Raw genomic sequence first — 24,085 nt, forward strand, 5'->3', positions numbered from 1 at the left:
TCATGATCTCACAGTTTGTGAGATTGAACTCCACATCGGGCTCTGCACTGACAGTGCAGAACCTGCTTGGGATTCTCTCTCCCCCACCACCTCTCTCAAAATAAATAAACATTTCATAGGGCATCTTGGTGGCTCAGTTGGTTAAGTGTCTGACTTCAGCTCAGGTCATGATCTTGAGGTTCGTGAGTTCAAGCCCCACATCAGGCTACATACTGGTGGTGCAGAGCCTGCTTGGGATTCTCTCTCTCCCTCTCTGTCTGTCCCTTCCCCACTTGTGCTCTCTCTCTCTTTCTCAAAATAAATAAATCAAACTTAAAAAAAAAACATTAAAAAAAGATAGATTCTGCACAGCAAAGGAAATAATCAACAAAACTAAAAGGCAGCCTATGGAATTCAGATATTTGCAAATGACATATCTCATAAAGGGTTAGTATCCAAAATCTGTAAAGAACTTCTCAAACTCAACACCCAAAAAAACAACCCAGTTAAGAATTGGGCAGAAGACATGAATAGACACTTCCCAAAGAAGACATCCAGATGGCTAACAGACACATGAAAAGATGCTCAGCATCACTCATTATCAGGGAAATACAAATCAAAACTACAATGAGATACCACCTGTCAGAGTGGCTTAAAATTCACAACAGAAGAAACAACAGATGTTGGCAAGGATTCAGAGAAAGGGGAACCCTCTTGCACTATTGGTGGGAATGCAAACTGGGGCAGCCACTCTGGAGAACAGTATGGAGGTTCCTCAAAAAATTAAAAATAGAACTACCTTGTGATCCAGCAATTGTACTACTAGGTATTTATCCAAAGTATATAAAAACACAGATTTGAAGGGGTACATGTGCCCCAAAATTGATAGCAGCACTATCAACAATAGCCAAACTATGGAGAGAGTCCAAATGTCCATCAACTGATGAATGGATAAAGAAGATGTGGTATATATATACAATGGAATATTACTCAGCAAACAAAAAGAATGAAGTCTTGCCATTTGCAACAACATGAATAGAGCTAGAATGCATTATGCTAAGTGAAATAAGTCGGCAAAATTCAAATACCATATGATTTCATTCATATGGGAAATTTAAGAAAGAAAACAGACTTTTTTTTTTAGAGAGAGAATGAAAGATTACGTGTGTGAACAGGGGAGAAAGGCAGAGGGAGAGAATGTCAAGCAGGCTCCACACTTAATGTGAAGCCCGACTTGGGGCTTGATCCCACAATCCTGGGATCATGACCCAAACTGAATTCAAGAGTCAGATGCTCAAATGACTAAACTATCCAGGCACCCCACCAAGAAACTCTTAATGATAGAGAACAAACTGAAGGTTGATGGAGAGAGGTGGGTGGGGATGGGCTAAATAGGTGAAAGGTACTAAGGAGGGTACTTGTGATGAGCACTGGGTGTTGTATGTATGTGATAAATCACTGAATTCTACTCCTGAAACCAATATTGCACTGTAGGTTAACTGACTAAAATTTAAATTAAATACACACACACACACACACACACACACACACACACATATGGGTATATATAAAAATGGATATATTTTTCCATAAATTTAAAAAAAAATACACAGAAAAAATCCTGGGATAAACCAAAAAATATTTATAGCATTTCTCTCTAAATAGAGCAATTAATTACAGGTGATTTTCAGATTCTTCTTCACACATTCTCCTTAGAATGTGCATTTTTATTATTATAAACAAAAAAAAGTGTTATTTAAGAAAATTTGGGGGGGGGATGCCAGGATGGCTCAGTTTGTTGAGCCTCCGACTCTTAATTTTGGCTCAGGTCATATCACTGTTCATGAGATTGAGCCCCATGTTGGGCTCTGTGCTGACAGCATGGAGCCTGCTTGGGATTTTCTCTCCCTCTCTCTCTCTCTGTTCCTCCCCCACTCAAGCTCTCTCTTCCTCTCTCTCTCTCTCTCTCTCTCTCTCTCTCTCTGTCTCAAAATAAACAAATAAAGGGGCGCCTGGGTGGCTCAGTCAGTTGAGTGTCAGACTTTGGCTCAGGTCATGATCTCACAGCTCGTGAGTTCAAGCCCCGCATTGGGCTCTGTGCTGACAGCTTGGAGCCTGGAGCCTGCTTCGGATTCTGTGCCTCCCTCTCTCTCTGCCCCAACCCACTCGCATTCTATCTCTGTCTCTCTCAAAAATAAACAAACATTAAAATAAATAAATAAATAAATAAATAAATAAACAAACATTTAAAAATAAAAAAAACATTTTGAAAAATTTAATTGCTAGAATGAAAGATACATTAGATCATTAGCACCGGTCCTTTAATCCATCAACTAATATACAGCACAATGAAAGATTGAGCAGGTATAATGTGATCAGTGGGAAGATACCAGAAATACCTGGAGCTGAGATGATTTTGAGTAGTCTGAATTACAAAGGAGGGAACAGCTGAGGCTTTAACTTGTTTGGGCAAAAGGACAGTTAAATGAACAGTATGAGGGATGCCTCCTTCTGACCAAGGTGGAGTAACTAGGACCAGATACACACTCCCTTTCGAAACAACCAAAAACCTGACAAAATACATCACATGATAGTTTTAAAAGACATTGAGCACTAAATAAGAAAGGGTAATGACTTCTGAGACAGGAAACAAATAAATTGAGCTTTACAGTTGCCCAATTAACTGCCTTAAGGGAATGTCCAGGCTGTGACACAAGAAGAATTACCCTAGTGGTCTTCCTGATGTGAGGGGTTGGAGCTGGGCATTTGAGAGGCCAAAATAATTAGAGTTCACAAAGCACAGTCCCATAGAGAAGAAATCTGCACTGAGAGGGGAACTCCAGAGGTCTGCACAGGTTCCTCCTAGAGTACTCTGCTGAGTGCTGATCAATGCATACATATAAGGAAACCACTATAGACCAGGGGGAGAAGTGTTCAAAAGATTACAGGTATAAGCCTCAAACCTCATACAGGACTAGAAACAGTTCCAGTTACCAACACTCAGATTGAAAAACCTCATAATTCATGCAATATAGGGTCAACTACACAAAAGGTTTTGCCTCAGAAATGGGGCAAAATTACCCCAGATTAAATGCTATGCTGGTATTGCCTATCAAAATTTGATCCAAAAGGATCAAACAGTGCCCATGCAACTTAACTATATCCCAGCACAAAGTTCAAAAATCTTCTTAGGTATACAAAAATGTCTCTTTTACCACATAAGGTAAAATTACAATGTCATAATACAGTCAAAAATTACCCAGTGTGCAGATAAGCAAGGAAAGAAAAAGTAATCAATAGAAACTGATCCAGAAATGATACAGATGATAGAATTAATAGATAAGCACATTAAGACATGTATTCCACACATTATAACTATATACCCATATGTTCAGTAAGTTAGAGGAAAGATGAAGAATGTACAAAGAAGATATTTTCAGGAAGACATAAATTGAACATCTAGAGATGGAAACTACAATATTGGAGGGGCGCCTGGGTGACTCAGTTGGTTGAACTTCTGAACTCAGTGCAAGTCTTGATATCACTGTCATGAGTTCAAGTTCCGTACTGGGTATGAAGCCTACTAAATAAATAAATAAATAAATAAATAAATAAATAAATAAAAGAAAACTATAATATCTGAGATGAAAAAATACACTGGATAAAACTAACTAGAGGAAGACATGGCAGAATCAAAGATTACTGAATAAAAGAATGTGGAAATAAAAACTATCCAAATGAAAAATACAAAAGCAGAGAGAAGACTAAAAAAAGTAACAAAACATCTGGAGCTGCAGAAGAGTTTTTCTTAGTGACTGGTAAACTTTAGGTTATCACTTTACCTACCTAAAAGACAGGGTCCAGGCAACAGATACAACTCAACAGTCAGAAGCTGCATGTATTCTCAGGGTGACCCTGAGAAAATCTTAAAAGCAGCTAGAGGAAAAAAGACACATTGTGTATGGAAGGAACAAAGATTACAGATTTCTAGTTGGCAACAATGGAGGGTAGAAGTAACATCTTTAAAATACTGAAAGGAATAAGCCATTAACCTAGAAATCTATATTCAGCAAAAATATCTGCCAAAAATGAAGGCAAAAAAGAAACTTACTCAGATATACAAAAACTGAAAGAATTCATCATCAGCGTACAAAACTGCATACAAAAAATGTTGAAAGAAGTCCTTCAATCAGAAGGAAATAATAGATGGAAATCTGGGTTTATGCAAAGGAATGAAGAGTACCAGAAATGGTAAACTATGTAGGTAACTATAAAAATATTTTCTGTTATTATTTAAATATTTTTTTTTATTTTTTTTTTCAATGTTTATTTATTTTTGGGACAGAGAGAGACAGAGCATGAACGGGGGAGGGGCAGAGAGAGAGGGAGACACAGAATCGGAAACAGGCTCCAGGCTCTGAGCCATCAGCCCAGAGCCCGACGCGGGGCTCGAACTCACGGACCGCGAGATCGTGACCTGGCTGAAGTCGGACGCTTAACCGACTGCGCCGCCCAGGCGCCCCTATTTAAATATTTTTAAAAGATAATTGCTGGGACACCTGAGTGGCTCAGTCAGTTAGGTGTCCGACTTCGGATCTCAGGGTCCGTGGGTTCGAGCCCCACGTTGGGCTCTGGGCTGACAGCTCAGAGCCTGGAGCCTCGGATTCTACGTTTCCCTCTCTCTCTGCCCCTCCCCTGCTTGTGTTCTGTCTCTCTCTATCTATCAAGAATAAATAATAAATAAACATTAAAATAAAAAATATGATTGACTGTTTAAAGCAAAATTATAATGTTTGGGGGTTTATAAAGTATGTAGAAGTAAAATGTATGACAACAATAGTATGAAGGCTGGGAGGAAACAGATGCCAATATACTGTTATAAGGTTGTTATACCATATGGTAAGTGATTTAATATCACTTGAAGATAAACTGTGATGATTTAAAGATATATTCTGTAAACTCTAAAGCAATAGCTAAAATAACCATCAAAGAGTCATAGCTAATAAGCCAACAATAGAGATAAAATGGAATAATAAAAATGTTCAATTAGTCCAAAACAAGGCAGAAAAAGAGTGAAAAGTGAACAAAAAACAAAAAACAAAAATGGAAAATAAATAGCAAGGAGATATATTTAAATCCAAACATTAAAAAAAAATTTTTTAATGTTTTTATTTATTTTTGAGAAAGATGGAGACAGTACAAGTGGAGAAAGGGCAGAGAGAGACACACATAGAATCTGAAGCAGGCAGGCTATGAGCTGTTAACACTGAGGGGCACAGAGAGAGAGAGAGAGAGGGAGGGAGGGAGAGAGAGAGAGAGAGAGAGAGAGAGAGAGAGAGAAAATCCCAAGCAGGCCATGCACTGTCAAACTGTGAAATTATGACCTGAGCCAAAGTCAGTGGCTTAACCAAGTGAGCCACCCAGGTACCCCCAAAACTTAAAAATTTAAATGAATTGAAATCATACAAAGTATGTTCTCTAAAGAATGTATAATTATTTCAGATATCAATAATAAAATATGATCTGGAGGGGCACCTGGGTGGCTCAGTCACTTAAGCCTCTGATTCTTGATTTCAGCTCAGGTCGTGATCTCACGGTTCCATGAGTTCAAGCCTCGTATCGGCTCTGTGCTGACAGCATAAAGCCTGTTTGGGATTCTCTCTCTCCGTCTCTCTCTCTGCCCCTTGACCGCTTGCACTTCCTATCTTGGAATAAATGTTTAAAAACCTTAAAAATATATATAATCTGGAAAATTCTCTAAAGTTTGGAAACTAGGAGCACGGCACACAAACCCCTCATCAGTCTCTGAGCTGACAGTGTGTAGCCTGCTTGGGATGCTCTGTCTACCTCTCTTTCTGCCCCTCCCCCACTGGTGCACCCTCTCTCTCTCTCTCTCTCTCTCTCTCTCTCTCTCTCTCTGTGTGTGTCTGTCTCTTTTTAAATTTTTTTTTAACGTTTATTTATTTTTGAGACAGAGAGAGACAGAGCATGAACGGGGGAGGGTCAGAGAGAGAGGGAGACACGGAATCTGAAACAGGCTCCAGGCTCTGAGCAGTCAGCACAGAGCCTGATGCGGGGCTTGAACTCACAGACCGCAAGATCATGACCTGAGCCGAAGTCGGACGCTTAACCGACTGAGCCACCCAGGCGCCCCTGTCTGTCTCTTAAAAATAAATAAACATTAAAAAAATTTTATAAAATAAAGTTGGGAAACTAAAAGAAAACATTTCTAAATAACCAATGGGTCAATGAAATTAATAGGGAAATTAGAAAGTCTTTGTAACTGAAATTATATAAACACATCAAAATGTGTAGAATACCCCTAAGCAGTATTTAGAGGAAAATTTATAACATTAAATACCTATCTTAGAAAAGGCCTCAAATCAATGACTTATCTCCAGTCATAAGAAACTAAGAAAATAAGATCAAATGAAACCCAAGGTAAGCAGAATAAAGGAAATAATAAAACCACAGCAGAAGTCAATAAAACAGGAAACAGATTAGAGATCAATAAAAACAAAAGCTGGTTATATTAAAAGATCAGTAACATTGAAAAACTGATGGTCAGACTGATACAGAAAAGTGAGAGAAGACACAAATGACCAAGAACAGAAATGAGAGAAGTGAATTGCCTTCAGATTCTACAGATATTAAAAGTATAATAAGGAAATATTATGAACAACTTTATGTCCTAAAATTCAACAAATTATATAAAATATTAAAATTCCTTGAAAGACACAAACAACCAAAGCATTTCCTTTGGAAATGCCAATTCTGTTCAGCAGTCAAGAGCAGATTAGTATATAATTGAAAGAGTACAGAAACAACATGAAAAATTATAGGGCATGGTTATAATGATGGTTTTTAACACCAGAAATTTTTAGTTCCTTTACGATCAGCTCTTTAGCAAAAAGGCATCAGCAGAATATAATCTTAAATGTGTCAAAGATGTTACGGTAAGCATTTTAACTTGTTAAGGCCTTAAAAAAAAAAAAGAAAAAGGAGTCCCCGAGTTTTATTCATGTAAGATATTAACAAAAAAGTAATTTTAATGCATGATTAAGGCAAAATGAATGATTTTTTATATTCTTCACAATTACCTTTTTATGAACTTGCATGAAATACCTGAACTGTTCATAAATTACATGAAATAAATACCTACAATATATAAGGAGTTTCCACAAATAAGAAAGATCAATGAGGCTGTAGAAAAATGACTAAAGGATATTGATATTGTCACAGTTCACAAGAAAATATAAATATCCATAAATAGAAAAATATTAAAATATCTTCAACATCACTAGTTATCAGAAACATGCAGAGTAAAACAATGAGATATCATTTTTTACCTATTAGATTGACCTTAATAACAATCATTGCTGACAGTTAGGAAAGTGGAAAATTTCATAATTTCTTTCAGGAATATAAATTGCAGCTAAGTAGAAATAGCTTAGGAAGAGCAATTTAGGATTGCCTATCGAAGTTTAAAATGTACATATGGGAGTACTTGGCTGAAACAGTTGGTAGAACACAATTCTTCATCTCAGGGTCCTGAGTTCAAGCCCCACATTAGGCATAGAGCTTACTTAAAAATAAATATAAGTATATAAATAAATTAAATAAATAAATAAATAAGTAAAGTACATAAGATGAAAAATGGATAAGGCCCACATAATGACCTAGATGCAGAAAAACCGTTAGAGAGACTCAAACACATTTCATGATGAAAATACTAAACAAACTTGAAACAGTAGGAAACTTCTTCAACCAGATAAAGGGCATCTCCAAGAAACCCATAGCTAATATCAACTTAATGGTGAAAAACTGGATGATTTTCCCAAAGATCATAAATAAACAGTAGCTCTGCTCTCACCACTTCTGTTCAATATTGTACTAGAGGTTCTAGCTAGTGCAATTAGGCAAGAAAAAGGAATAAAAGACATCTAGATTAGAAAGGAAGAAGCAAAACTATCTAACTTGAGGATGATATAATCTTGTATGTAGAAAATCCAAAGGACTCCACTAAAATGTCAGAACTAATAAATGAGTTTAGCAAGTTTACAAGATATAAAATTAATATACAAAATCAATTACACACACTAGCAATGAACAATCTGAAGCAAAATGAATAAAACAATTCCATTTATGATAGCATCAAAAAGAATAAAAAACTAAGGAATAAATTTAACAAAAAAAGTCCAAGACTTGTACACTGAAAATTATAAAATATTATTGAGATTAATGAAGATCTAAATAAATGTACACACATTCCATGATCATGAATTGGAAGACAATATAATTAAGATGTCAATATTCCTCAAATTGATCTATAGATTCAAAACAATCCATATCAAAATCCAACTGCAATTTTTGAAAAAATTGAAAAACTCACCTTAAAATTAATGTGGAAATTCAAATGACCAAAAATAACCAAAACTTGGGAAAAAAGAACAAAGTTGAAGGACTCACTCTTTCCAATTTTGAAACTTGCTATAAAGCTACAGCAATTCCAGTGTGATACTGGAATAAGGTTAGACAAATAGATTAAGAGTACAGAAATAAACCCTTACATTTACAGTTGGTTGATTTTGATTAGGTTGCCAAGATCATTTAATGGGGGAAAGAGTAGTCTATTCTTAGGCCAATCACTGTTTCCAAAGAGGTGGACCACTATGATTTGTGGAATCAGTATCAAATGCCCACTGCTGAGGTCAAAAATTCAAGGTCCTGGGATAGACGCCTCTGATACCCACCCACATGGAGTAGGTGAGGAACAGTTCCCACTCACATCCCCCCAAATGCTAGGCAGATACAAATAACAGATATCAACTATATCAAACATAAACATCTTTTTTCTGGAAGTTCGATCTTAAAAGGGAGCAGAGACAGAGGTCAGGATAGCACACGGGGAATGTGAAAATGAGGAGGTTTGTTAGAAGTGACTTAAGAACATTTAAGTGCTTGTGCATACTATACAATAGGAAGGGAACTGTTTAAAGATACCAAAAAAAAAAAAAAAAAAGGAAGACAATCCATGAATCTAAAGAGATAATTATTTCCAAATCTCCCTCAGAAAATATATTCAACAGAAGAATTTCTTTCTGGGTATTTGGGAGATAACCCAAATTCTCCCTTAACTTTCCTCTTTATGCTTATGTTATACAAAGTTGAACCACCACTTTATTTTTTTCTTTAATACTTTAGTACTATCTTTATGTTTGTTTATTTATTTTGAGAGAGAGAGAGAGAGAGAAAACGAGTAGGGGAGGGGGAGCCAGGGAGGGAGACAGAATCCCAAGCAGGTTCTGCCCTGTCAGCGCAGAGCCCCAACATGGAGCTCAAACCCACAAACTGTGACATCATGACCTGAGCCGAAATCAAGAGTCTGATGCTTAACTGACTGAGCCACCCACCACTTTAAATCACATTATGCAGTAAATACAGTTGCTGGAATCCAAAATTCCAATTTCCAGGCCATTATGTTAATTCAGCATTTTAATCTTCATTAATAAAAGGATTTCTGTATTCACCCCCTTACTTAGCAAGAGCTTAATGGTAGGCAGGCCTTTGCAAAAGGGGATATGGTAGACTTCTTTCTTGTTTGTTTACCTCCTCCCACATTCTCAGCTCTTGTTGCTGACCCCACTAAGTTGGAGGACTAGGAGGGAGGAGAGGAAAGGGAGGCAGAAAAGTTCTTCCATGATTAGTGCTATTTTAAAATGGCTTTGTACTCTCTGGTTTGGCAGATGTTTAAAGCTGAGTCATTCTTTTTTTTTTTTTTTAAGCTGAGTCATTCTTAAATATGGTTTTATAGATTCTTTGGAGACTATCCTGCTAGACCCTTCGAACTGCAACTCCCATGACATGAGTCATTTTTCTGTACTTATAAAGACTGATCCACCTTAGTTGTTGGTAGAAAAAATAGCCCACTTCTCAGATTCTCTGTTGGTGACCCATTACCTTCCCAGGCAGCCTTCTTGGAAAAAACCCTTGCTGTGTGAAATTACACATTTTTCTTATTGTTTAAGTCAACTGAGAAATAATTTTAGGTTTTCTGCAATCAAGGCACTTTTACGGATAACAGTGACATCAAATTTTATTTTTCTCTTCCTAGTATCCTGCTTATTTTATGGCTGGGGGAGAAAGGGGGAGTTGCTAATTATTTGTGAGTTTGATTTCTCTTGAGAAAATTTCAGTGACCCTGGTTTAGAAGCACTAAGTAAGCTTAGTACTTTCAAAGCCTCAACGAATATTGAGAAGTCTAATGAACGGATTATAATTAAAAATAAAAATTATGATAAGGAATTCTATTTTAAAGTCCTGAGAGCCTTATCCCAAAACAAACTAAGGGCAGGGCTCCCAGACTTTTCTTCTTAAACCTTCTTAAGTGACTTTTTTCTAAGATTGACAGATTTTATTTTCACTGTATTTTGGGAATCAGATGGAATGCCCATATGTTGTAAGCAGTAACTGTAATATATTTGCCTTAAAAACTGACAAGAAACCAAAGGAACTAGAACAAAGAGCACTAATTTTGTACCCAGCTGCATGCTAAACACACAATGAACCAATTTGAACCCAAATATAACTGCTATTTTCAGATGTCTGTTTAATTTCTTAAGTAATCCATGAATACGTTCTATTATGAAAGATTCAAACAATCTCAAAGTTCCTTTCCTTTTGATAAGTATTTGCATACATACACACATATAACTTTAAATATTTTTACACAAATGGAATAATTGTAAATGTATTGTTCTGTGGCTTACATTTTTAGTTAATAATTTGTTTTGAAAATTTTCCAATTGTGCAGAGCTCATTTTAACGACTGCATGATATTCAACACTGGAGTGCTTATAATGTATTCAACCATATCTATTAATGGATATTTAGGTTCCTTCCAATTTTTAGTTATTACAAACAATGCTACAACATACCATAGACGTTCCTTTATTCATATTTTTCTGCAGCATTTTGAAAAATCAATTGAGACAGTATATACCTAGAACAAAATACCCTTTGAGTCACTCTCATATGCTTGCTTCAAGTTCTTACTTCATTACATACAGAGAATTATCTAACAGGTTATAATAACATATTATTTGAACAACTAGATCACTGCCTGCAGTGCATGTTACCTAAAATAGTATGCTTAATAAATGTCTCATGTCTCCAAATGGAACTGCAACAGACAAGTTCCCGAGCTGACTAATCTATTTGGGAATGCAGGCTGATTTTAGGCATGGTTTATTAGACCAAATTTCTTTCCTTCCTTCTTCCCTCCCTCTCTCTCTTCCTCTCTCCCTTCCCTCTCCCCTTACTTCTTTCCTTTTTTCCCTCCTTCCCTCCTTCGTTCCTTCTTCTCACCCTTGTGCATTTCAGTAACCATTCATTACATATGTTAGAATACACCTTTCAAGTCTTGGTACTTCCATTAACCACTGAGACACACCTGTGAAATAGTTACAAGGTCTAAAGGGGAACTGCATGGCTCAGTCGGTTAACCCTCTGACTTCGGCTCAGGTCATGATCTCATGATTCGATTTGTGCTGTGTGTTCGAGCCCTGAGCCCTGCGCCCTGCACCCTGCGGCCTGTGCCCCACGTTGGGCTCTGTGACAGCTCAGAGCCTGGAGTCTGCTTTAGATTCTGTCTCTCTCTCTCTCTCTCTCTGCCCCTCCCCTGCTAGTACTGTCTCTCTCTCTCTCAAAAATAAATTTAAAAAAAAATTAAAAAATTAAAAGAAACTATAATAAGAAAGAAATAGGTACGATGTATGAACGACTACTAAGAGGTGTATCTAATTTTCACAACCAGTTGGAAAACTGAAAGACCAGGTTTTAAAAAGTGGTCCTCGTTCAAGCAATTACAGAATTACACTTGTCGAACTGTTTTTCATTACCAGGGAAGACTTCCATTATGTTTTTATTGCCTGAAAACAAAAACCCCTGCCATGCTTTTCATGTTATCATGTAATCTATAAAGAGATTTTCTCATTCAGCAGAAAGGAAACAGAAATTTGAAAAGTTTTACATAAGGTATCAAATATTCTTGTGGTTCATGGGTCAACAAACTGAACAACTACACCAAATCTCCCTCATATATTACAGTCTCCATTAGCAGTAATTCTTAGTTTAGCAACCTAAGAAGAATATTGTAACAGAATCAAGGTCTGAAGGCATCAGAGGGTATTTTTAGACTTCAGTAGGGTCATGATCTGCTCTTTTTAGGTGTGGATTTCATATATTAAAATTCAGTCACTAGTTTTCTCAACTTCATAAAGCCCTTTAGGCAAAATGCATAATGAAAAATTCTGTGGGGCCCAAACAGTAACAAGGGATATGTTCTAATTTTATTTCCAATATCGTTTTCAGTAGTTATTCAGCTTGTTTACTGTCATACCCTAGGTCTTCCTAGGCAGCCAGTTGTAAAAAGCGTCTGTGATTTGGCAGTGTAAGAGCCTATAAAGGAATGGACACTGAGTTATTTCCAATTAGCACAAATGCTAAGTTAGATATCAGTCAAGTACAGCAACAGATAACATTTCTTGTATGTGTAAGAAATTTTTGTTCAACAAAACTTCCTGCCAGGTTGAATTTAATTTAAACATACTAAATAAAACTTCCAGAGACTTTGTAAATAGATTTCTCAGAAGGCTATAAAACGGGCTTCAGTTTCTCAGTTGAGTCTTTTAAAAAATCTGAATTATGCTCTCTCAGCATTTTTATACTAACATCCAGAGCAATCTCTTTGTACTTTGACCAAAGATTTTTTTTTAAGTTTATTTATTTATTTTTGAGAGAGAAAGAGAGAGAGCATGCGCATGAGCAGAGGAGGGGCAGAGAGAGGAGGAGAGAGAGAATCCCAAGCAGGCTTTGCCTTGTCAGTGCAGAGCCCAATGTGGGGCTTGAACTGCTGAACCGTGAGATCATGACCTGACCCAAAATCAAGACTCGGTTATTTGACTGAGCCACCCAGGTACCCCAAAAGATTGCTTTAAAATGCAATGAGGTAGAATCAAGTTTTCCTTTGTATCTGCAAAGATGCTTACAAAATTAGGGAGAATTCTTAAATGCACTAGTAAAATCCATAAGACATTTTCATTCTAATTCTGATTCACCCTAAATAAGTTTAGGTAACTGTCCCAAGTGTTTCAATCACTTGTGATTTATAATTATAAATACTTTCTCAAGTTTTGATTGTATGATGCCATAGTGTTCCAATATTATTCAAATTTTTAAAGCTTATATTTGAAATGATGTTATTAATCACACAGGAAAAAAAGGGACTATTATCAGCTCTTACTTTTGCAGCATGTGAAATTTATTTCATTCCTACTCAGGGGTGGCATGGGATTAGATCATGAGAGGTGAAATTTCTACTCATTATTCATTTTCTATGACCAAAGTTTGCCACATACTCATAGGTTGCCTCCATTTTATAGACAAGGAATATAAAGCATGGAGATGGTGAATAACTTTTCCAAGCTTATATAATATTTTAGTAACAAATCAGAATAGTCTTTCTGGAAATTTCAGAATGTGACTTAACCCACCAAATGATTTTAAAATACTAATGCAGTGACTGAACATAGGAATGAATTGTAGCTGATGCCATAGAGCAGAAGCTTGTTATATTTACCATTTTTCCTAGAATGAAAAATAGGGCAAAGCATAGAAACAGAATAAGAAATATATTGGGGCTCCTGGGTGGTTCAGTTGGTTAAGCGTCCGACTTCAGCTCAGGCCATGATCTCGCGGTCCGTGAGTTTGAGCCCCGCGTCGGGCTCTGTGCTGACAGCTCAGAGCCTGGAGCCTGTTTCGGATTCTGTGTCTCCCTCTCTCTCTGACCCTCCCCCATTCATGGTTTGTCTCTCTCTGTCTCAAAAATAAATAAACGTTAAAAAAAATCTAGAAATATATATAACTAATTAGCATATAAAATATGTATTATCACTAAGAACTAAAAAAAAAAAAGTAGATATACATAGAACAAAGTCTGAAAGACACATACCTCTTAATAGTAGTTATTGAGAATCAAGATGATGGAAGACAAATCTTTTATTTTTAAATTTAAGTATTTTTGTATTGTTTATATTTGTTACAGTAAAAAAGGATCATAGTCAACAAATATTTATTAAACTTCCACAGTGTACCAGCACTGTATTTGGACTGCATTAGTGAGCAAAATAAAAAATATTATTGCCATGAAGCTTACATTCAGCTTCTATTATATTGGAGTTCAAAAAAACCATAAGACATCCTTAATGTAAGTCTAATTTAAACTTCAGCAGAAAAACTGACAGGGGGAACGGCTTTCTCAAGCAACATAAGTTACACTGAGGTAGATTTGTTTGTTTGTTTTCAATGACTAGCGAAAAAAAAGCCCCATGGGAAGGTGGAAAAGACACAAAGCAAACAAATTAAAAACAGGAATTAGTGATAATATCATAAAATGTAAACTATCTTTATATCCAACACTAGCTATGCTTTATGATTTCAGCATAAAGCATGATTCACAAAACTTAAAAGTAAACCAAGAATAGGAGTTAGAGTTTGTATTTGTAGTAGAATATGGTTTCTGTAGCGCATTTAAGAGACCTTGTATGTTTTTGTAACTTGGGTATCAGGTGACAGAGGAGGAGGAAATCTATGAAGAAAATGAGAGTATAACAAAATTCAGTCTGAAGTGCAACTTTGAATCTTAGCCCAACTGGTTCAGCTAATTTGCTGAACAAGGTATTGTAAATAATTCAGAGCAGGGGCATTTACTGCTTTGCCGCTGAGTAAACTGAGGGGCCAAATGATTGCTTCAAAATCTCCCCTTAATTAAAACTGGTTTCCTTTCTTACAAGAGTGATTCATAGCTCTTATTTAATATTTTCCATTATCAAAAAGATGGCTTATACTGTTCTACACTTAGAAGGCACTAATTTTTATTTAAGATCGCATACATATTTTTCAAATGCCTTTCAGTTGTATACGTGATATATACACATATGTGTTCACATATGTGCATGAACACCATACCATTCATGGTGTGGATGCAATTAGGTTTGATTTTTAAATAATTTTTTTTTACATTTATTTATTTTTGAGAGACAGAGACAGCACAAGCGGGAGAGGGGCAGAGACAGAAGCAGACACAGAATAAGAAGCAGACTTCAGGCTCTGAGCTGTCAGCACAGAGCCTGATGTGGGGCTCAAACTCACAAGCCATGAGATCATGACCTGAGCTGAAGTCGGACGCTTAACCAACTGAGCCACCCAGGCACCCCTGATTTTTAAATGTTCTTGAGTTTATATTTGAAGATTTTCTCTGCTACGTGGTACATTTTATCTGAATTTGATTTTTAAATGCTACAGGAAAGTTTCAAAATGCTATATACATGTTGTACTTTGTAAGTCATACTGAGAAAAAACACTGATTTCCAACTACGGGTCCATAATAATCATAGCTATACTCCTATTGAATACCATCAATTATGCTATAGAGAGCTATTGCACATATGGTGGTAAGTTCTGTATCATATATTCATTAAACTTTCATTTTGTTCATCTTGGATTATGAAAAATATATTATTATATATAACATTTCTGAATCTATGAATATTTATATATATTTATAATATGTTAAAAATATATCATATATACCTACATATCATTTATGTTTTTTACATATTTTAAGTGTGTATTTTTTCTTAATTTATTCAATGGGAAAATAAGAAAAGAGGCAAAATGATAACCAGTGGACAATGATTTCTTTTTTTTTTTTAATATTTATTTATTTGTTTTGAGAGAGCTCGAGAAAGCAGAGAGAATCCCAAGCAGACTCCGTGTTGTAAGCACAAAGTTTAACATGGGGCTCAATCCCACGAACTGTGAGATCATGATCTGAGCTGAAATCAAGAGTTGGACACTCAACCAGCTGAGCCACCCAGATGCCCCAGTGGATAATGATTTCTTAATAATTAAAAGAAAGCAGTGAATATTCTTGGTGTATTTAATACTATTTTTCAAGTGTTAATACTTACCAGTTAAGCATCCCACACTTTTGAAATCACATTTCCCAGAGAGCGAGGTGAATTATATATTAAGTGAATCAAAATACTCTTGGTTGTTTTACACATGATTCTTCTAAAAATTTCTTGGTACAATGAAATAATTATCCAAGAACCGATAGACATGTTTTTTGGTGTCCTCTATGATATTTTATTGTTGAGTTCTATTTTTGTGTTTACCTTATTAAACCAAAAGTTCTATTTTATGGAATATGAACTGAATTGATCCTGAAAATCTTGAATTCATGCTTAAATCTCTAAATTTATGAAACAGGTTATGAGCAGGTTGAAATGATTAATTTTGCTTTTGTGTTAGGAATCAGAAAGAGTAGGTTTTGGTTCTCTTTCAAATTCTGAATTAATTTCATGTCAATGAAAATACGCCCAAAATAGTTACATGATATTTTAGTAGTCTTCAATAAAGGCTAGGGGAAAGAAAAAAAAGAAATCAGTAGCTGAAGGCCTAAGTTTGCCAGGAATTGATACAAATGTTTTTTCCTCAATCCCTACCAAAGTATTATGAGGTAGGAAATATTATTTCCAACAGTTCAAATTTTAAGGAAAGTAACTTTCTCAATGTCACACTGTTATTAAGTGTCTGTGTGGTTGAGCCCAGGTTTGATGGCCTCAGAAACTCAGCCCTTCATGACTTTACCCTACTGCACATCTGATTGACCTTAATTTCCTTTTGTTTCCTGGTGTACTGTTAACTTCCTGTTTTTATTCTACTTCTTTTTCTTCCTGTACCCCCTCTTTCTTTCTTTTACCATGTTATGAATGGAGAAACACAAGAGAATAAGTATTACTTCATTGTGTTGGGGAAAATGCATTATGAATAAACTAGGCATTTTACATTATTTATTTTCAAATTCTTTAGGGTAAGGTCAAAAGCACTAGAGTCCTAAAGGATTTTATCAGTGAGGAACTGGTAGGAAATTGATGACATACTCAAATTGGATCATTCAAGTACAGTTTTAAAAAGAGACTATTGGGGTGCCTGGGCGGCTTAGTCTGTTAAGCGACTGATTCTTGGTCTCGGTTCAGCTGATGATCTCACAGTTTATGAGTTCAAGCCCTGCAGTGGGCTCTGTGCTGTCAGTGTGGAGCCTGCTTGGGATTCTCTCTCTCTCTCAATCTCTCTGTCTCTCTGTCTCCCTGGCCTCCCCTGCTTGTGCTTTCTCTCTCTCTCAAAATAAATAAATAAACTTAAAAAAAATTTTTTTAAAGAGACTATTGTAGAGGCGCCTGAGTGATTTAGTTGGTTAAGGGTCTGACTCTTGATTTCAGTTCTGGTCATGATCTCACAGTTCATGAGTTGGAGGCCTGCATCGGGCTCTGTGCTGACAACACAGAGCCTGCTTGGGATTCTCTCACTCGCTCTCTCTCTGCCCCTCCCCTGTTCTCTCTCTCTCTCTCTCTCTGTCAACAAATTAAAAGAGAGAGAGAGAGAGAGAACCTATTGTAAAAGTGCCCCCAGGATATAGGGAAATTACCATATGAGATAGTGCAGTAGGAATTGGGTTCCCTTGCCACCGCGAGGCCTGCAGAGCAAGGGGGATGTGTGGCTTCCAGAACCTGGAGACTAAGAAAGCTCTGTGGAGAGGGTCTGACAGGCACTCTAACTTCAGTCAATAGATGCAAATATATGTTAGATGGTGGAACCAGTTCCCGAATAGCTCATGGCCCTTCTACCATCTCCTGAGGGGGTTCTCTCTTAGCAGCAAACACTCAAAGCTCAAAGAAAAAAAAGCCTGTAAGGCAGCCTATGCAGGTCAACCTCCCTGGTTGCTGCTAAAGGTTGCTAATCTAAAGAAAGAGTAGAGAAAGGGTCCAGCAAAGCAAACAGAAAATACCCAGCAAAAGGTCTAAATTGTGGTGAAAAGAGGTAGTGCATCTTCTCTAGCTGGGAGTAATTCCTTGTCTATCAAACGCTTTCATTTTTGCTAATATCAGAAGTAGCTTGCCCTGCTTAATCCCATCAAAATTAATGTAATTTCTTTGTACAAATTGTAATGACATTAAATATTTTATCTATGTCTGATTAATTTATCATTTCTTTCATGCATATCATTGTTCCTAAGTTTTTGCAGTGTGTATATTTTATGTATGCTACTGCTGAACCATCAAAAGAGTATGCCTGGGCATCCTACATCAGCTGGCTAGGCCCTGGACAATATTGAGGACTGCTATGGTCCTCAGATACTAGCCTCAGGCAGCCTGTACTACACAATGTTTAAGAACAAGGACTTTGAAGCCAGACACTGCTACCTGCTAGCTGTATGATGTCGGGCAAATTATTTCTGCCTATGCAACCTATTCATAAAATAGGGAGTAACGATACCATCTACCTCAAAAGGTCATTCCAAAGTTTGGATGAATTGACACGTGCAAAGTGATTACAGCAATACCTGACACATTATAAGTACTGGACAAATGGTACCTTTATAATCTCAAAAATGAACGTTTCTGGTCTGACACAAATTGGCTGGTTAAAAGGAGAATATGTGTTAGAGTAAAGATAGATTAGTATAAATTACTAATTCAATTCTAAAAGCAACTCAAAGTGACTTTGAGACCACATAAAGAAACATCGAGGCAGAAACCATATTAAATGACCAATCTGCAAGCAAAAACATAATCCCAGAAACCAATTTTGCAGTATGGAGCCTCACATCAAATCTGCTTTATGTTTAGCTGACTATCATAGTCCCCTTATTCCACAATACTTTATCAAGTATTTTGGGGTCATCCCAAGTGACTACAAGTCAAATTGTTTTCCCCCTGGATCCTCTTACCTGATCTCATATCTCAAATGTCTTGATGAGCCACTTTCCCTCTCTATGTCTCTGGCTCTGCTCTGATTTCATTTGATGCCACTTTATTTTCCCTGCTTCTGGGGACAATGCCTTTTTCACCATTCCTGTTCCTACAGTTCTCTACTTAGCTTAGCCTAGTTCACACTTAGGGCCCTGGATTATTCTCTCTAGAAACCCATAGCTTTATCAAATTTATTCCTGTCAAACAATTTCTTCCTCATACAAAATGGTTGCTTTTGAGTAGTCATTTTATGTACTTGTCCTTAACTTTCGTAGAACCAAAAATTGAAAGCACAGAAAACATGTTATCATAGGTAAATGAAAAAGTATTATTAGTAATCTAACAGGCTCAATGTTTTCCAAATTATAGGCCATGACTCATTATAGGGTCATAAGCTAAGTTTAGTTGGCAGACTCTAGAATGTTTTTAATTAAACAAAATACAATGAAATAGGATGGGATAAAAAAAATAGAATTTAACCGTAAAATAAGACTATGCATTCTTTCATGACTTTGTTTTAGTTATTTATGTGGATATATGCTTGGTCACCATGCAAAATGTATTTCTTACTCTGGTTCAAGATGTAAAAACTTTGAAAGCCACTCCAATATGTCTCATTTATTTGTTTATTGCTTTAAAAATGTTCTCAGTCTTAGGCACCTGGCTAGCTCAGTCGCTAGAGCATGCAACTCTTGATCTCAGGGTTGTATATTCAAGTCCCGTGTTGGGTGTAGAGATTACTTAAAAATAAAATCTTTAAAAAATAAAAAGAAATAAAAATTCTCTTAATCTTTTCTATAAGAACATTTTTGTGTTTCCAATTAGATTGTAAGCTGGTTGGGGGAAAGGACTCATATCATTTACCTCTTGTATAACAGCCCCACAATTCAATTGAACCAACATTACTGAAAGCCTTAACACATACAGTATACTAAGTATCCAATAAATATTGACCATCTTGACATCTACATAACTGAAGAAAAATGAAAGCATGCTAGCTGAAAATAAATCTATAAATGAAATATCCAATTATGGTAAGTCTCCAACTTATTTATAGGAGACCCACTACCATTTGTTCAATAGCATTAATTAAATTAAATGAAAAAAATTTGCCAAATACTTTTGCCAGACCAGGCATTTTGTTAAGTGTTTAAGGTAGAGATGTGATTAACATATAGTCCCTGCTCCCAAAGAGTTCATGATCTATAAAGGATATGTATTTTGATGAAAGAAAATGGAATTATAAGTGTTAAGTATTAGGTGTTTTTCTCCCACAACATTCTACTGACATGGGTATCATATTCCCATTTAAATTTTTTTTAATGTTTTTATTTATTTTTGAGACAGAGAGAGACAGAGCATCAGCAGGGCAGGGGCAGAGAGAGAAGGAAACACAGAATCTGAAGCAGGCTCTAGGCTCTGAGCTGTCAGCACAGAGCCCGACACGGGGCTCAAACTCACAGACTGTGAGATCATGACCTGAGCTGAAGTCGGACACTTAACCGACTGAGCCACCCAGATGCCCCTCATATTCCCATTTTAAAGAAGTGGAAACATGTTTAGAAATGTTAAAGTATTACTGCAATTTTAATCCCTCTGAATTCAAAACTCATGAATTTCTACTAAGATTTTTATGTGACTTATTTTGCCAAATCCCAGGATATGGAGAGGCATACAACTGTAACACTTGCATTTATTAACTAATCAATACATTTTTTGAGTGCCTACTATATGCTTATGTTCTAGAAAGAAGATAAACATGTGGAAATTTAGTATAGAAATTAACTACCAAATTTAAGGAATCCCACAAGGTGGACAAAGTCAGTTGCCAGCGGGATGGACTTTATGAGAACTGCTATAAAAATCAAGTATTACAGAAAACTGCTGTAGAAGTCAAATAATTCAAGTTAGGTCTGGTTACACACAGCATTGCAAAGCATTTCAAAGAAGTCATAGCTCTCATATCACAAAATTGGAATAGCCCTGAGAAACACTGCTTGTATGCCTCCACCAGATCCATTCATTCTAAAATGTGTAAATCTGAACCAAAATGAGAATACCAGCATCAAGTAATTAGGGTTTACTGCAGTAGTTAATTTTCCATAATGTTACAAAACTAACAGTTTCCTCTGTGGCAAGCTTACAATGAAGTCTAAAATAGAGAAGAAATAAAAGCAGAGTTGATCATGAAGAGACAGGTGGTCACACAGAGTGTGACCACCTCTGTGGTCAAACAGTATTTCTCTGTCAAACAGTATTTCATTGTTATAGGATTAGAAATAATTCCATCGGGCAGAGATTCCTTGCTTACTTTATTACATAGTAGGCATTGGTGGCAGCCCTCAGGGTACAAGAGAAAGTTGGAGGAGAGGAGATTTAAACAGCCTTTAGGAGTTTATAAAACACAACTCATTTTCTCAGAATAATCTTGTGTGATAGGTTCTGGCAGAGATCTCAGACAATTTGGCAAGACTGTGAAGCTCCAACCTGATTTTTTTAGATTGGTTCTTTCCTTCAGTGGTATTCATACAAGTGGCTTTATAAATACGTTCTTAAAATAATCAAAAAGTATTTTTACATACTGGATTCCTTGGTAATACCAAAAATCCTTGACGTTTTATCACAAAATAATAATGTATTAAGGATTATTGATGGTGGAATGAGTCTAAACTTTGTCACTGTCTTATTCAGTATGCTTTGAGACTTCCTGAATAACTTTTTACATTCTTCGTTCTCTTGATTTTAAGTTGACATGTAAGAAAGGCCTAAACTGTTGTGTCAAATGTATGTATTTATACTTTTTTAAAATATACCTAAGCTCCATTCACATTGATTCAAGGGATTAGAATCCCACCTTAGCATCCTTAGCATCGTTAGCATCCTTAACATGTTTCCCATTCTTTAAAGCGGGGTTAAAGTTACACACCTAAGGATCGTCTATTTGTAAAAATGAATTACCTGTCAAATGTCAAGTTACTGAAGGTTTGCGGATGTGTCTTTAAGCATTTTCATTACACAGCCAATCCTTGAACGACATGGGTTTGCATGGCATAGGTCCACTTCTATGTAGATTTTTTTTCAATAAATATGTCATAGTACTATAAATGTATTTTCTCTTACTTATGATTTTATAAATAAAATTTTATTTTCTCTAAGAGAGCTTACTTTATTGTAAGAATACAATATGTAATGCATACATAAAATATGTGTTAATTGACTGTTTATGTTATCAGTAAGGCTTCCAGTCAACAGCAGGCTGTTTGTAGTTAGGTTTGGGGAAGTCAACGTTATATGCAGATTTTCCAATGTATAAGGAGATCGGCACCACTTACCCCCTTCTTTGTTGCAGGGTAAACTGTAATTCCCATATAGTCCAATTATAGATGTATTATGTAATTTCCTACTGTGAGATCTCAGCTTAAACCTCACTTCCTCCAGGAAATAATACATTGCCTCTCCCTATGATTACATTATGATGCCCTGTTTTATGCTCTAATAGAACCCAGTCCTTTCCCCATCTGGAACCTGTCTTATTCTATTGTAATTCCTTGTTCAGTCACCTTCTTGCCTGATAAACTGAAATCTCTTAGAGAACAATGACTCTAACCATCTTTCTCATACTATTATATGTGTACCTAGGATAACATATAACACAGTAAAAGTCTAATAAATATTTGCAAGGTGAATGGAAAATTAAAGTTGGAGCTCTTTCTCCCTTTCATAAAACTTTATTTTCATTACTGAAAATTATTATTTAAAAAAATGAATGTTTTTATTTATTTTTGAGAGAGAGAGAGAAAAAACTAGTGAGGGAGGGGCAGAGAGAGAGGGAGACACGGAACCCAAAGCAGGCTCCAGGCTCCCAGCTGTCAGCACAGAGTCAGTCACCAGGCTCGAACTCGTGAACCATGAGATCATGACCTGAGCTGAGTTGGACGCTTAACCAACTGAGCCACACAGGTGCCCTGAAAATTATTTAAAAAAATAATTTTACTAGTAATGCAATCCCCTAAGATTCTGATCACTTTACTCTTCCTGTAATCCATTTGTATGAACATTTTTGCATGGAAAATGCAATCGTAATAGCAAAACAATCTTAAAGTGCCTCACAACATATTTGCCTAGAAAACTGGTGTTTTTGAATGAGGAGTCATTAAAATGAAATTCTGAGTTATCACACTTGTTGAGTTGTTATGAGTTAATTACATATTATTCTCAAAAAATGTCATCTTACTAAGGACATCCTTTTCCCTAAGAAGATAATTCTTAGTAGAGAAGAAAATGTTTCTATTTTCTAGCCATGATAGAAAAAGAATTTACAAAGCAAGATCAGAAAAAGGAATAAAATAAATCCATAGGCAACTTTCAGAAAATAAAATTGTAATAAAATATCAAGATTTATGGGTGCATTAACAATTTTTTTAACTTCTCAAGCCATTTCCCAAGTGAAGTTGTATATCTTGGTCTTTCTCATGATGAATACCAAGGTTATCTTAGTTTAAAAATACAATGTGACCTATGAATAATAGTAGTATGGTTTCTATTTTGATATTAAAGCGTATGTACAATGTAATTAGTAAATTAGAGAATTCATAGGAAATTGGAGATCCAAGTATTATCTCCTTTTTTCCCCCTTTTCTCCCACTGTTTACTCTGTGGGGAAAGGAGGGGTAATTCACATAATATAAAAAATTTTGCTCAACATATACCCATAAAAAGAATATGAGAGCCAAAGAAATTAACTGTATATTATGTATTTTTGCTGTTTATATACTTGATACTTAACAAATGCTTGACATATTGTAGGGGTGCCCAGGTGGCTCAGTTGGTTGGGTGTTTCAGTTCAGGTCATGGTCTCATGGTTCATGGGATTGAGCCCTGTGTTGGGCTCTGGGCTGACAGCACGGATCCTGCTTGGGATTCTCTCTCTCCCTCTCTCTCTACCTCTTGCTCATGTGCACATGCACATGCTCTCCACGCACCCCCTCCCCGCCCAAAGTAAATAAATAAACATTTTTTTAAACCCTATGTTGCATATATCCCAGAAATGTTTAATTGATAGATAAATGAAGAACAGTTTTTAAAAGAATTAGTTATTCTTTAAGATCACATTAGACTTTTTGAAAAATTCTTAGTCTCCATACAAATGTATTTGCTTACATTGCTTATGCTAACTAAAACATCTAATAATACTTGTCAGAGGGAAAAAAAAAACTTATTATGGATAAGAA

This window comes from Lynx canadensis, chromosome C2 (assembly GCF_007474595.2).
Source record: "Lynx canadensis isolate LIC74 chromosome C2, mLynCan4.pri.v2, whole genome shotgun sequence".
NCBI lineage: Eukaryota > Metazoa > Chordata > Mammalia > Carnivora > Felidae > Lynx > Lynx canadensis.